The sequence below is a fragment of the Orcinus orca genome, chromosome 11 (assembly GCF_937001465.1).
Source record: "Orcinus orca chromosome 11, mOrcOrc1.1, whole genome shotgun sequence".
Lineage (NCBI taxonomy): Eukaryota > Metazoa > Chordata > Mammalia > Artiodactyla > Delphinidae > Orcinus > Orcinus orca.
The window spans coordinates 102,586,737-102,600,169 of NC_064569.1; the positions used below are offsets into that span (position 1 = coordinate 102,586,737).

Below are 13,433 nucleotides of genomic sequence, written 5' to 3' on the forward strand. Positions count from 1 at the left end.
CTCGGCCTCGCACGCCCCTGGCGGCCGGAGGACCGCCGTGCGGTGGAGCGGCGCGGAACCCACCAAAGAGAAGGGACCGCGCGGGCCAGAGCGGCCCCAAGCCTGGAGGAGGGACTTCCAGCGGGGCGTGTGAGCCCGGGGGAAGACGGGTTAAGGCGGGGTCGCGGTTCCCGGGGACACTGTGAGGACAGGCGAAGTAGAGACTGGCGGGTCCCTTACCCGGCCAGCTTTCCTAACCGGATTTCGTCGTTACGAGCTCCCATTCTACCAACTATCACACACAGATTCCAGCGATTCTGGGAGTCCCTCGAGTTTTCTCCTTTGGGTCGCCTCCGGGTATGGGGTCCTGCAGAGAGCTGTCACGTCCGGGGTTCGTGTCTGACCACTGGGGCATCTTTGTTTCCAATGACTGGTCGTCAGTGCGTGCAGACCCGCCCGCGCCAGTCCCCTCCTCGCCTCTTGCGTCCAGCGCTCTTCCAGATATTTCCGGGCCCCCTCTTGGGCTGCCTTGCACACTGTCCCAGACCTGTCTGTCGAAACCAGACACAGCGTATAACACATAATTCGAGCCACCTGTGCCGTTTTATTTTCTGATGCGGCGGCGAAGTGTGGCTGGGGGGGCGGGCAAGCCCCCCTCCCTCTTTGACGTCGCATCTGCCTCCAGCATTCCTCTTGGCAGAGTCAGGCTCCAGCCCTTGCTCCTCGAAATGTGGCCGCAGAGTTTCCCCCCCCCCCCCCCCGCAGCATCACACAGCCGATCATGGAAGGGCGACTTTGGCGCTGAGACAATAACTTAACTGACACGCTATATATATTTTACTTTTTTTTTTTTAAACTAAAGCTCCCTACTCCAAAGTTAGGCTAGGCTAGGCTAGGTTGGAGTAACAACCCTCAAGTCTTAAGCAGGTTTTTCACTGTGCATGGGCTGGTGGGAGAGTCAGGTGGCTCTCCTTGACTTACCTCTGGAACACATGGCCTCCTAGGTCATTGGCAGTGGAAAAGGGTTTAATGGAGGCCTGCTAGCTATTAATTGCGTTGGCCGACAACTGATATCTACAGCACTTCTGCCTACAGTCCATAGGCCAAAATGAGTCAGAGAAGGCAATGCGATAAGGGAATAAGATAGAGAAACTGGTAGTTGCCGCACTGCTGGCTTTGAAGATGGAGGAAGGGACCATGAACCAAGGAATGCAGGCAGCCTCCAGAAGCTAGAACAGGCAAGGAAACGATTCTCCCCTAGAGCCTCCAGAAGGAATGCAGTTCTGCTGACACCTTGATTTAAGCCCCGTAAGACTCATTTCAGATTTCTGACTTCCAGAACTGTAAGATAATAAGTGTGCATTGTTTTAAGCCATTAAGTTTGTGGTAATTGTGCTAATACATACAATATGCAGCCTATTCTGTCTGGTTTCTTGCACTTAGCATAATATATATATTTTTTTTGCGGTACGCGGGCCTCTCACTGCTGCGGCCCCTCCCGTTGCGGAGCACAGGCTCCAGACGCGCAGGCTCAGTGGCCATGGCTCAGGGGCCCAGCCGCTCCGCGGCACGTGGGATCTTCCCGGACCGGGGCACGAACCCGTGTCCCCTGCATCGGCAGGCGGACTCTCAACCACTGCGCCACCAGGGAAGCCCATTAGCATAATATTTTTGAAGTTTATCCATGTTGTTGTATATAGCAGTAGTTTGTTCCTTTATATGAATAGTAGTTCATTGTCTGGATACGTGACATTTTCTTTAACCTTTCACAGTGGAATTAGTTAAAGAAACCTCAGTTGAAGCTGGAGCCAGGACAGGTCGTTAGGGTGTTCTGTCATGCCCACCGTGCATCCGCAATTACCAGAAACAGGAAGACAGGTGCCTCTACTCTCTCTCCAACAGGAGGAAGAAACCCCTCCGGCCCAAGGACATCCCAGCCAATCAGAGACTGTCACAGCCCAAACAATAGGAAGCCTCCAGGCTCCTCCAGCGGCCTCTAGTTAACACAGTACCTCCCAACTGACCCCTTTTCCCTATAAAAGCAAACTCCCTTTTCCTGTTTTTTGGATTTACTTGTAGTCTGCCATAGTTTCCACATCATGAATTACAGTTCCTCTGCTATTCCTGAATAAACTTGCTTTTGCTGGTGAAACAACTGGCTATTATGTTATTAGAGTCAACACACCAATTGATGTTTGGAACGTTTCCAGTTTTTGCCTGTAATAATGCTGCTATGTACATTCCTGTACAAGTCTTTTTGTGGACACCTGTTTTAACTTCTCTTGGGTAAATACCTAGGAGTGAAAGTATTGGGCTGTATGTTCAGTTTATGTTTAACTCTATAAGAAACTGTCAAACTATTTTCCAAAGTGGCTTTACAATTTGACGTTACCACCAGCAATGTATGAAGGTTCCAGTTTTTCCACATCCTTACCAGCATTTGAGGTTGTCAGCCTTTTTAATTGTAGCTATCCAAGGGGTTGTGTAGTGACATGTGGGTTAATTTAGAATTTCCCTAATGATGACTGATGTTGAGCATCTTTTTTATTTTAATATTAATTATTCGGCTGCACCAGGTCTTAGTTGCAGTACGCAGGATCTTTGTTGTGGCATGTGGGCTCTTAGTTGTGGCATGCGGGCTCTTAGTTGCGGCATGCGAACTCTTAGTTGCGGCATGGCTGTGGGATCTAGTTCGCTGACCAGGGATCGAACCCAGGCCCCCGGCATTGGGAACGCAGAGTGTCAACCACTGGACCACCAGGGAAGTCCCTTGAGCATCTTTTCGTGTGCCCGTAAGTCATTTGTATTACCTTCTTTGGTGAAATGTTTATTTAAATCTTTTGCCTCTTTTTAAATTGGGTCATTTGTCTTATGAGTTGTAAGATTTTTTAAAAATATATATTCTAGAATCAAGTCCTTTATCAGACATACGATTTAAAATTTTTTCCTGGTTTGTGGCTTGTCTTCTATTTTTCTTAATGGCATCTTTTGAAGAGCAAAGGTTTTTTATTTTAATGAAGTCTAAGTTATGAATATTTTTCTTTTTGGTAGTATGTTTATGGTCTCATATCTATAGAGTCTTTTCCTAAACCAAATAATTTCTCCTATGTTTCTTCTAGAAGTATTTCACCTCTCAGATTTAGGGCTGTGATCCATTTTGAACTAATTTTGGTGTATGGTGTGAAGTAACGGTTTAACTTTTTTTTTTTTGGAATGTGGATAACCAATTTTTCCAATATAATTTTTTAAAAAGATATTGCTTGGGGGACTTCCCTGGTGGTGCAGTGGTTCAGATTCCATGCTCCCAATGCAGGGGGGCCTGGTTCGATCCCCAGTCAGGGAACTAGATCCCACATGCATGCCACAACTAAGAGTTCATGTGCCACAACTAAGGAGCCCGCCTGCCACAACTAAGACCCACTGCAACCAAATAAACAAATAAAGAAATAATTTTTAAAAAATCGTTGTAAGTCAAAGACTATCTCTTTTAAAAAAAAAAAGATATTGCTTGGGAGTTCCCTGGTGGCCTAGTGGTTAGGATTCCGGGCTTTCACTGCCACAGCCCGGGTTCAATCCCTGGTCAGGGAAATGAGAATCCACAAGCCGTGCAGTGTGGTCAAAAAAAAAAAAGATATTGCTTCCCTATTGAATTGACTTAGCACCTTTATAAAAAAAATCAATTGATCATATTTTTGCTACTCTGTTCTATTGATATATATGCCTATCCTTATGCCAATTCTACTCTGTCTTGATTATTTTAGATTTATAGTACATTTTGAATTCAAGAAGTGTGAGTCCTCTAATTTTCAAAACTGTTTTGGCTACCTCAATCCTTTACATTTCTGTGTAAATTTTAGTGTTAGCTTGTCAGTTTCTATTAAAAAAAACGACCATCTGCTGAAAAATTCACTGATAATGCACTGAATCTATCGATCAGGTTTGGGGAGAATTGCCATCTTGGCAATACTGAGTCTTTCTTTTTATTTTAAGGAATTTTTTAAAACTAAATTTATTTATTTATTTATTTTTGGATGAGTTGAGTCTTTGTTGCTGCGTGTGGGCTTTTCTCTAATTGCAGCGAGCGGGGGCTACTCTTCGTTGCGGTGCGCGGGCTTCTCATTGCAGTGGCTTCTCTTGTTGCGGAGCACGGGCTCTCGGCGTGCAGGTTTCAGTAGCTGTGGCTCGCGGACTCTAGAGCACAGGCTCAGTAGTTATGGCGCACGGGCTTAGTTGCTCCGCGGCACGTGGGTTCTTCTCGGATCAGGGCTCAAGCCCGTGTCCCCTGCATTGGCAGGCGGATTCTTAACCGCTGTACCACCAGGGAAGCCCAATATGGAGTCTTTTAATCCATGAACATAGCACGTCTCTCCATTTATTTAGGTCTTGTCTAATTTTTCTCAGCAGTGCTTCGTAGTTTTTATTGCAGGGGAGTTGCAAGATCACCCCCAGATTTGACGATTTGTAGGAGGGCTCATAGGACTCAGCATAGAGTCATTTTCATGGCCATGATTTATTACAGGAAAAGGATACAAGGTAAAATCAGCAAAGTGAAAAGGCTCATGCGGCTAAGTTTGGGGGAGACCAGGTGCCAGCTTCCACGGTCATCATGTAGTTACACAGGACAAACTTAATTGTCCCAGGGAGTTGTGACAATGGGTGTGAAATGTTGCCAACCAGGTAAGTTCATCAGAAACTCAGCACCCACGATTTTATTGGGAACTTATATTTATTTCCTAAGGCTGCTGTAACAAACTGATACAAACCTGGAGACTTCAAACAACAGAAATTTGTTCTCTCACAGTTCAGGAGGCCAGAAGCCTGAAATCAAGGTGTCTGCCTGGTTGGTTCCTTACGGAGGCTCCGAGGGACAATCTATTTCAGGCCTCTATGCTACCTTCTGGTTGCTGCCAGCAATCCTTGTAGGTTTATCACTCCAATTTCTGTCTCTATTTTTACATCACTTTCTTCCCTGTGTCTTCTCTCCTTTTCTGAGAAGGATACTTGTCATTGGATTTAAGACCCATCCTGATCCAGGATGATCTATCTTGAGATCTTAACTTAATGACATCTTCAAAGACCCTTTTTCCAAAGGTCGCATTCACAGGTTTGGGGTAGATGTATATCTTTCGGGTGGGGCCACTGTTCAATCCATTGCAGGGCTGGCCAGATAGGCAGTCTCTGCCTGGTGCCTAACAAAATTCCAGGCACCCGGAAAGAAAGCAGATTTCAACATAAGTCATATTGTCTGGCTCAAAGAGCCACTCTGATCATTTCCAGGGATGGTGGGAACCTCCCCGAAATCCAGGTTCTCAGATGCCCGTCAAGGGCTAACTGTGTAAGCAGGGGTTTTATTTGTTTGTTTGTTTGGTTTTTTGGTAAGTTGTTAGCCTGCTGCATTGACTCTTTTCTGTATGCACTTCTTTTGTTATATTTATTCCTAAGTATTTTATTCATTTTGATGCAGTTGTAAATGGAATCTTTTTCTTTCCTTTTTTTTTTTTTTTTTTTTTTTGGCCACACCGTGTGGCATGTGGGATCTTAGTTCCCTGACCAGGGATTGAACCCAGGCCCTCGGCAGTGAAAGTGCGGTGTCCTAACCACTGGACCGCCAGGGAATTCCCTGGAATTTTTTTCTTAATTCCATTTTCGGATTGTTTGTTTCTAATTGTAGAAATACAACTGTTGTTTGTATATTGATATTGTATCCTGTGACCTTGTTAAACTAGTTTATTATTTCTAGATTTTTTTGATAGATCCCTTAGGGTTTTCTAAATAGATGATCATGTTATCTGTGAATAAAGACAATTTTGCTTCTTCCTTTTAATCTGTATGCCTTTAATTTTTTTCTTGCCTCATTGCACTGACTAGAACCTTTAGTGCAATGTAGAATCATTTCAAATATTTCTTCTGTTTCTTTCTTCTTGTTCTGATATTACCATTATGTGTATGTTACACCTTTTGTAGAACACAAGTCCTTGGATGTTCTGTTTTAGGTTTTTTTTGCGGTACTGGGGCCTCTCACCGCTGTGGCCTCTCCCATTGCGGAGCACAGGCTCCGGACGCGCAGGCTCAGCGGCCACGGCTCACGGGCCCAGCCGCTCTGCGCCACGTGGGATGCTCCCGGACCGGGGCACGAACCCGCGTCTCCTGCATCGGCAGGCGGACCCTCAACCACTGCGCCACCAGGGAAGCCCGGACGTTCTGTTTTTTTCTGTATTTGTTCTCTTTGTTTTGTTTTTGAAGATTCTATTGAGATATCCTCCAGTTCAGAGATTCTTTCCTCAGTGTTATCCAGTCTGCTAATAAGCCCATCAAAAGCATTCTTCATATCTGTTATGGCGTTTTTTATGTCTAGCATTTCTTTTCGGTTCTTTCTTAGCATTTCCATCTCTCCGCTTGCATTGCCCATCTGTTCTTACATGTCATCTACTTTATCCATGAGAGCCCTTAGCATATTAATCATAGCGGCTTAAACTCCCGGTCTGATAATTCCAACATCTCTGCCATATCTGGTTCTGAACCTTGCTCTATCTCTTCAAATTGTGTTTTTTGCCTTTTAACTGTGTAATTTTTTCCTGATAGCCAGACATGATGTACTGGGTGAAAGGAACTGCTATAAATAGGCCTTAATAATGTGGAGGTGAGGTGTGGGAGAGGAGACGCCTTCTACGGTCCTGTGATCGGGCCTCAGTTCTTTTACTGAGCCTGTGCCTCTGGACTGTGAACTTCACAAGTGTTTCTCAGTCCTTTATCTCCCCTTGGTTGGGACGGGCTGCCCAGAGAGGCTGGAGCTGGGCATTTCCCTTCCCCTGGTCAGTTAGGCTCTGATAACACCCCAGCAGGTCAGGCTCTGGTTAACGAGTTTCCCTTGAGCGCAGCCTTGTTAAGGAGAGCAGAGTGCTCTGTCGCGGTAGGAGATGGTTCCTTCTCTCCCCCTGCAGAAAGCTTGAGGGGGCTTTGCTGATATTTACTTGGGAACCTGCTCAGGCTCCAGGGGTAAATCTCACAGTATTGTGTGGGCTCCCTCATGACTGGGTGCCCCGGAGTTTTTAACTCTCAACAGTTGCTGACTTTGAACCTCCCGAAATTCATCAATTACAGTTCAGCGCCCCCCCTTCCCCCGCACACACAGGTTCTCAGGCCGGTTTCTCTCATGAACCTTTGCTCTGGTAAGCTGTGATGACTTGTATTCACCTGCCTGTCTCTCCTACCTTGGGAGCAGTGGTTTGCTCTGTGTCCTCCCTTCTCTCATCGATCCAAGAAGAGTTGCTGATTTTTCAGTCTGTTTAGACCTTTACTTCTTAGGATGGATTGGTGACTTCCAAGCTCCTTGCATGCAGAATCCTACAGTGTAGAATTGAGGTGGTGAATGCAGACATCCTTGCCTCATTTCCAATCTTTAAAAAGCATTACATCTTTCACCATTAAGTCTGATGTCAGCTACAGACTTTTCCTGGATACCTTTTATGAAGTTGAGGAATTTCCCATCTAGTCCTAATTTGTTGAGTGTATTTATCTTGAACAGGTATTAAATTCAGTCAAATGCCTTTTCTGCAGCTATTGTAACAATCCTGTGGTTTTATCCGCTATCCTATTAATATAGTGTATTACATGATTTGCGTTCTGGATGCTAAACCAACTTTGCACTCTTGGGATAAAGCCCACTGGTCTTAGTAGATAAGCCTTTTACATGTTGCTGAATTTGGTTCTTCGTTCCTGTTGACTTGAGTGAACATCTTATGTCATTTTCTTTCAGCTTGAAGACCTTTCTTTAGTATTTCTGGTAAGGCAAATCTCCTAGCAATACATTTTCTGTTTTGTTTATCTGGCAATGTGTTTATTTCACCTTCATTTTTTCTCCCAGCTTCATTTTTGAAGGATAGTATTGCTGAGTATAGAATTTATTCATTGACAGGTTTGCTTTTTCCTTTAACACTTTGAGTATGCCATTTACTGCCTACAGCCTCCATCATCTCTTGGGAGAAGTCAGCTATTCATTGTATCATTCTTTCCCTTTATGTGATGGGTCACTTTTCTCTTGTGGCTTTCATGGTTTTCTTTGTCTTCGGCATGCAGGAATTTGGTTATGGTGTATATAGGTGTGGACTTCTCTGTGTGTGTGTTTTTTAAATTTATTTTTGGCTGTGTTGGGTCTTCGCTGCTGTGCACGGGCTTTCTCTAGTTGCGGTGAGCAGGGGCTACTCTTCGTTGTGGTGCGCGGGCTTCTCATTGCGGAGCACAGGCTCTAGGCGCACGGGCTTCAGTAGTTGCGGCACGTGGGCTCAGTAGTTGTGGCTTACGGGCTGTAGAGCACAGGCTCAGTAGTTGTGGCGCATGGGCTTAGTTGCTCCGCTGCATGTGGGATCTTCCCGGACCAGGGACCAAACCCGTGTCCCCTGCATTGGCAGGCGGATTCTCAACCAGTGCGCCACCAGGGAAGCCCACTTCTCCGTGTTGATCCTACTTGGTTTATGGAGCAGTAGTCTTCTGATGTCCCAGTCTGTGTCCCGCTGCACCGCTGGGGCTCTTGAAGAGAAGAACAGGACAGAACCAGAGTTCCTCCTGTTCTGACTGTGCTCCAGGGGCACACTCATTTTATATCAGAGTTTTACATTTTCTAATTGACTGGTGAATAATTTTGCATTTGGTGTTTGTAGTGATAGAATTTATTTTATTTGGTCGTTCTGTGCCTGAAATACTGAATTCAGCCTGCTTTGTTCTAACTGTTCTGTGCACACTATAGGCAGTTTAGAAGAGAACACTGTTAAAGAGCTGTACCTATCAACTACTTCTTGTGACCAATTACAGAGAAAAGGATTGTAGTAGCTTTGCACATTTTCTCTTTGCATATATAATATAGAAACTAACCATTTTGTCCCTTCTGCTTTCCATTTTTTAAAAATATACAAGTTGGGATTGACATATATACACTACTATATATAAAATAACTGAAAACCTACTGTATAGCACAGGGAACTCTACTCAAGGCTCTGTGGTGACCTAAATGGGAATGAAATCCAAAAAAGAGGGGATATATGTATATGTATGGCTGATTCACTTTGCTGTACAGCAAGAAACTAACACAATATTGTAAAGCAATTATACTCCAATTTTTAAAAAATTTGAGTGAGATGGAATAATATATATTATACTGAATAATAACAAATTTACTTTAAAAATATACAAGTTGTCAGAAGTTAACTTTACTATTTAGTTTTTTTTTAATTAATTAATTTATTTTTGGCTGCATTGGGTCTTTGTTGCTGCACGTGGGCTTCCTCTAGTTGCGGCGAGCGGGGGCTACTCTTAGTTGCGGTGCGCAGGCTTCTTACTGTGTGGGCTTCTCTTTGCTGTGGAGCATGGGCTCTAGGCACGCGGGCTTCAGTAGTTGTGGCACATGGGCTCAGTAGTTGTGGCGCACAGGCTTAGTTGTTCCGTGGCACGTGGGACCTTCCCGGACCAGGGCTTGAACCCGTGTCCCCTGCATTGGCAGGCGGATTTTTAACCACTGTGCCACCAGGGAAGCCCTACTATTTAGTTTTAAGAGCATAATAGAGTATTCAGTGGGACAGTGACAGAATTTGAGGAGTAATGAATGTAGCCAGTGTCAGATACAATGACTGCTGGGACTGTACATATGCTCATTTGGGGGAAAGTGAGAATTTCTTCACTTGCAATAAGGATGGATGTACCTTGTTAGGTGAAAATATAGCATTGTTTTGTTGTTGTATGGAAGTTCAAATATGCTTGAAAGGCTGCATACAGAAGCTGACTTTCCAGAAGGTCGGACTCTGCCCATTTTCCACTTACTGCCTCAGCTCCAAATCCACTTCTCTTTGCCTGCTCTGCAATAATGGAGCTGGATCCCAGAAGCATTTAGCAGGGAATGTTTTGTCCTTTCTTGAATACAGAGTTCTTTACTCCTTTATAATTAATCCCGTTATTAGTAATTTTAAAAAAATTACTTATTTGGTTGCACCAGGTCTTAGTTGCGGCAGGCAGGCTCCTTAGTTGTGGCATGTGAACTCTAGGTTGTGGCATGCATGTGGGATCTAGTTCCTTGACCAGGGATCGAACCTGGGCCCCCTGCTCTGGGAGCACAGAGTCTTACCCACTGCACCACCAGGGAAGTCCCTCAGTAATCTTTATATCAAACTTTCTCTGAAGTCACTGTGTGCTCTCTGTCCCCTCATTGAACCCTGACTACTGACACAAGGAGGAAAAACCAAACAGGGAAAGGGGCTGTGAGTGTGCCCATGTGCATGCATGTGTGTGCATGTGCGTGTCTGTGCATGCATGTATGTAGGTTTGAGATTTGAAATAGGAAGGCCAGGGAAGTCCTCACGGAGAAGGGGACAATGGAGTAAGATGTAGGAGGTCAGTTTGCATGGGGACAATTAGAGGGTGTGACAGGATGCACATTCAATGGCCTGCGGCAGGAGGGTCTCCTGATTGGAGCTAGATGAACAAGGGGCAGAGCACAAATGAGACCCACCTGTGTAGGACCTGTGGGTGGCAGCAAGGACTGGCTTTCGTGCTGTGTGACATGGGAGCCCCTGGGGAAGGGATGGGATTGGACTTTTTTTTTTTGCGGTACGTGGGCCTCTCACTGCTGTGGCCTCTCCCACTGCGGAGCACAGGCTCCGGATGCGCAGGCCCAGCCGCTCCGCGGCATGTGGGATCCTCCCAGACCGGGGCACGAACCCGCGTCCCCTGCATCGGCAGGCGGACTCCCAACCACTGCGCCACCAGGGAAGCCCTGGACTTCTTTTTACTGGGTGCTCTGCTGACTGCGACAAGCTGGCCTCCAGCAAGTATGGCAGGATAGAAGCAGGGAGCCTGTTGGGAGGCTGCTGTTGTGAGTCAGGTGAGATAAACCTGGACCAGGGCTGCAGGAGGAGAGCTGGCTGTAGTTAGAAGTTGAGGGACGTGTGGCTGAACCAAGGGTGGGGTGGGGGAGCGGAGGAGCCCTGGCTGACCCCAGAAGAACATCACGATCAGGATGAGGGTTGCAGGCACTCAGAGCAGGACAACGAGTGGGAGCATCTCAAGCACTGGGACTCCTAGCGCTGAGCCCCTGTTCTGCAGCTCTACCCACCGCACCTCCAGCCTTGGGGGTGGGGTCTGCGCTTGCAGGGCTTGTAATCTATTCGCGGTTGAGAGCTTGACGCTTTTTTTTTTTTTTGCGGTACGCGGGCCTCTCCCGTTGCGGAGCGCAGGCTCAGCGGCCATGGCTCACGGGCCCAGCCGCTCTGCGGCATGTGGGATCTTCCTGGACCAGGGCACGAACCCGTGTCCCCTGCATCGGCAGGCGGACTCTCAACCACTGCGCCACCAGGGAAGCCCTTGACGCTTTTTTTATCCCCACTTCCTGAAAGTTCATCTTACAGAACTTGCCAGAAATCTGCCCTGCCGTTTGCCTGGGGAAGACGTCCAGGGGAAGCTGTCTCCGCAGGAGCCGGACGTGGGGAAGCAGGCGCCTCCCTCCCGCCGAGCAGCCCCGGAGCAAACCTTCTCCCGCAACCTCTCCCGCTCCCTCTGCCGCCAAGGCTCAGCATGGCCAGGGGTCAGATCCGTCTCCGCCACGGACCACGTGCATTGGAAGCCGAGAGGCAGTAAGGGGATGACTGGCAAGAACGTTAGATGTTCCTTACGTGTTCCATTTCTTTTTCCAACGTCTCCCATGGTTCACGCTGCCACCTGAAATAACAATTCTCATTTTAGAGATCAGTTTGATTGAGTCAAACAACTCCGACAAATGCCAAATGGGTACATATTTTAATGTGCAAAATACTACGAGAACCTGGGGGGCACCTGGAAAAACCATGGGTCTGGTGGCTGCTGCTCCGACGCTCCCAGTCCGGGTAGTAGAGAGGACGGAGAGCTGACCACTGCTCACGGTTGCTCTGGCCGTGTCCACGCCACGTGCCCAAGGTGCTCAGGAGACACCCAGCTGCCCCAGTCGCAGAGGCCTTCAGCCTTAGAGGAAGGCTCCCAGGGAGCAGAGATACCCCTGCCCCAGATGTGTGACCCTCAAATCGTTTCAGGCCTCCGGAGGGGTTGTTCTGTTGATGATGTTGTGTTAGAAAATGTATCACCGCAAACGCATTAGCCCATCAAAACTTACTTACGCTCGTGCAGAAATTTTGCGATACCTCAGAAGGACCAGCGGAGGACGAAGCCGCGCCCGCCTCACCCCGCGCGGCCCCGCCCAACATGGGCCCCGCCCACCTATAGGCCCCGCCCCGCTGCGAGCGCGAGCCCCCGCACGAGGCCCCGCCCCCGGCGTGCGCGCGCCCGGCCGCCGCCACCGCCATTTTGGAGTGACCGGAGCGCCGCCCGCGGCCCGAGCCGGTCCCGAGCCGCCGGTCCGCCGGGCTCAGTCTGTAGGCGCCGTATCCGTGGGCGCCTCGCCCGGCCGGGCCCATGTGCGCGCGGCCCGCCCCAGGCCGCCCGGGCTTCGCCTCCGCCCGCGCCCTGGCCTCCACCCGGGCCTCCGAGGAGCCGCCGCGACGCCCGGCCCGCGGGGCAGGTGAGTGCGGCCGCCCCTCAGAGCCGGCGGTACTAGCTGGCCGGGCCCGGAGGGGCCACCCCGTCAGTGTCCTCATGTCGGCGTCCACCCTCTGCCTGTCGCTGCCCCCTCAGTGTCCACCCCTTTGTCAGCGTCCACGCCCCGCCCGTCGCTGCCGCCGTGATGCTCGCCTTGTCGGCGCCCACCCTTGTCAGCGTCCCCCAGGTCAGCGTCCCCCAGGTCAGTGCCCGCCCCGTCAGTGTCCTCTACAACGGCGTCCACCCCTGACAGTGACGTCGTGTCCGTGTCCACCACCAGTGTCTCCCATGACGGTCCACCCGCACCAGTGACCTCCACTCCGTTAGTGCCCCATGTCAGTGCCCTCCCGCCTCCTTTACCCCCTCAGAGTCCCCCCAAAGCGGTGTTCACCCCCACCTGTGGTGCCCTTCCAGTCAGTGTCTCCCACATCAGTGACCCCCCCAAGTGCCCTCCTCCCTGTCAGTAACCTCCCCCTAATGTCCTTCCTCCCCCTGTGCTGCCAATGCCCCCAACATCAGTGCCCCCCCAGGCGAGATCCCCCATCAGTCCTCCCAAGATTGTCGGTGTGCCCACTCCCCTCCTCACTCCTTCCTCCCTGACGCCTCTCTGTTAGGGACCCTTCCCGGCAGTGCCCTGACCCACCTGCCAGTGCTACGCCTCGCAGTGCCCTCCAGGGCCGGTCTCCTGCCTGTCGACGTGGGACTCTCCGCTGCCCGCTGTCATCAGTCCCCTTATCCACTCACTGGCTCCTCTCCCTGCTACTGTCCCCTTTCCATTACCATGTGAGCTCATGTGTCTCCAGTCACCTACCCCCATTCTGTCACCCCCGTACCCCTCACAGCCCCATTTCTTCCCTCATCTCATCACCCCTTCCCTTCACACCTGTCACCTTCCCTCATGTACT

General features: G+C 49.0%; 1 protein-coding gene and 1 long non-coding RNA gene across 10 annotated transcripts in view; one reads left to right on the forward strand and one right to left on the reverse strand.

Annotated features, from left to right (window-relative positions):
• Positions 1-6,542: 6,542 nt before the first annotated feature.
• LOC125960488 (uncharacterized) lies at positions 6,543-12,185 on the reverse strand. Its single transcript, XR_007470203.1, has 2 exons — positions 12,107-12,185; positions 6,543-11,679 (listed from the first exon to the last, which is right to left on the reverse strand). It is a non-coding gene; the product is annotated as an uncharacterized LOC125960488 (long non-coding RNA).
• An 89-nt stretch (positions 12,186-12,274) lies between these two features.
• PPP6R2 (protein phosphatase 6 regulatory subunit 2) overlaps positions 12,275-13,433 on the forward strand; it is an 84,072-nt gene continuing 82,913 nt past the window's right edge. For 6 of the 9 annotated variants that reach the window (XM_033405396.2, XM_033405395.2, XM_033405402.2 and 3 more), the window contains exon 1: positions 12,275-12,511. The gene's annotated coding sequence lies outside the window, so the exon portion shown is untranslated. Of the gene's footprint in view, positions 12,512-12,618; positions 12,731-13,433 lie in introns of those variants that run through there. The other 3 variants (XM_033405405.2, XM_049694917.1, XM_033405399.2) reach the window with 2 other exon arrangements.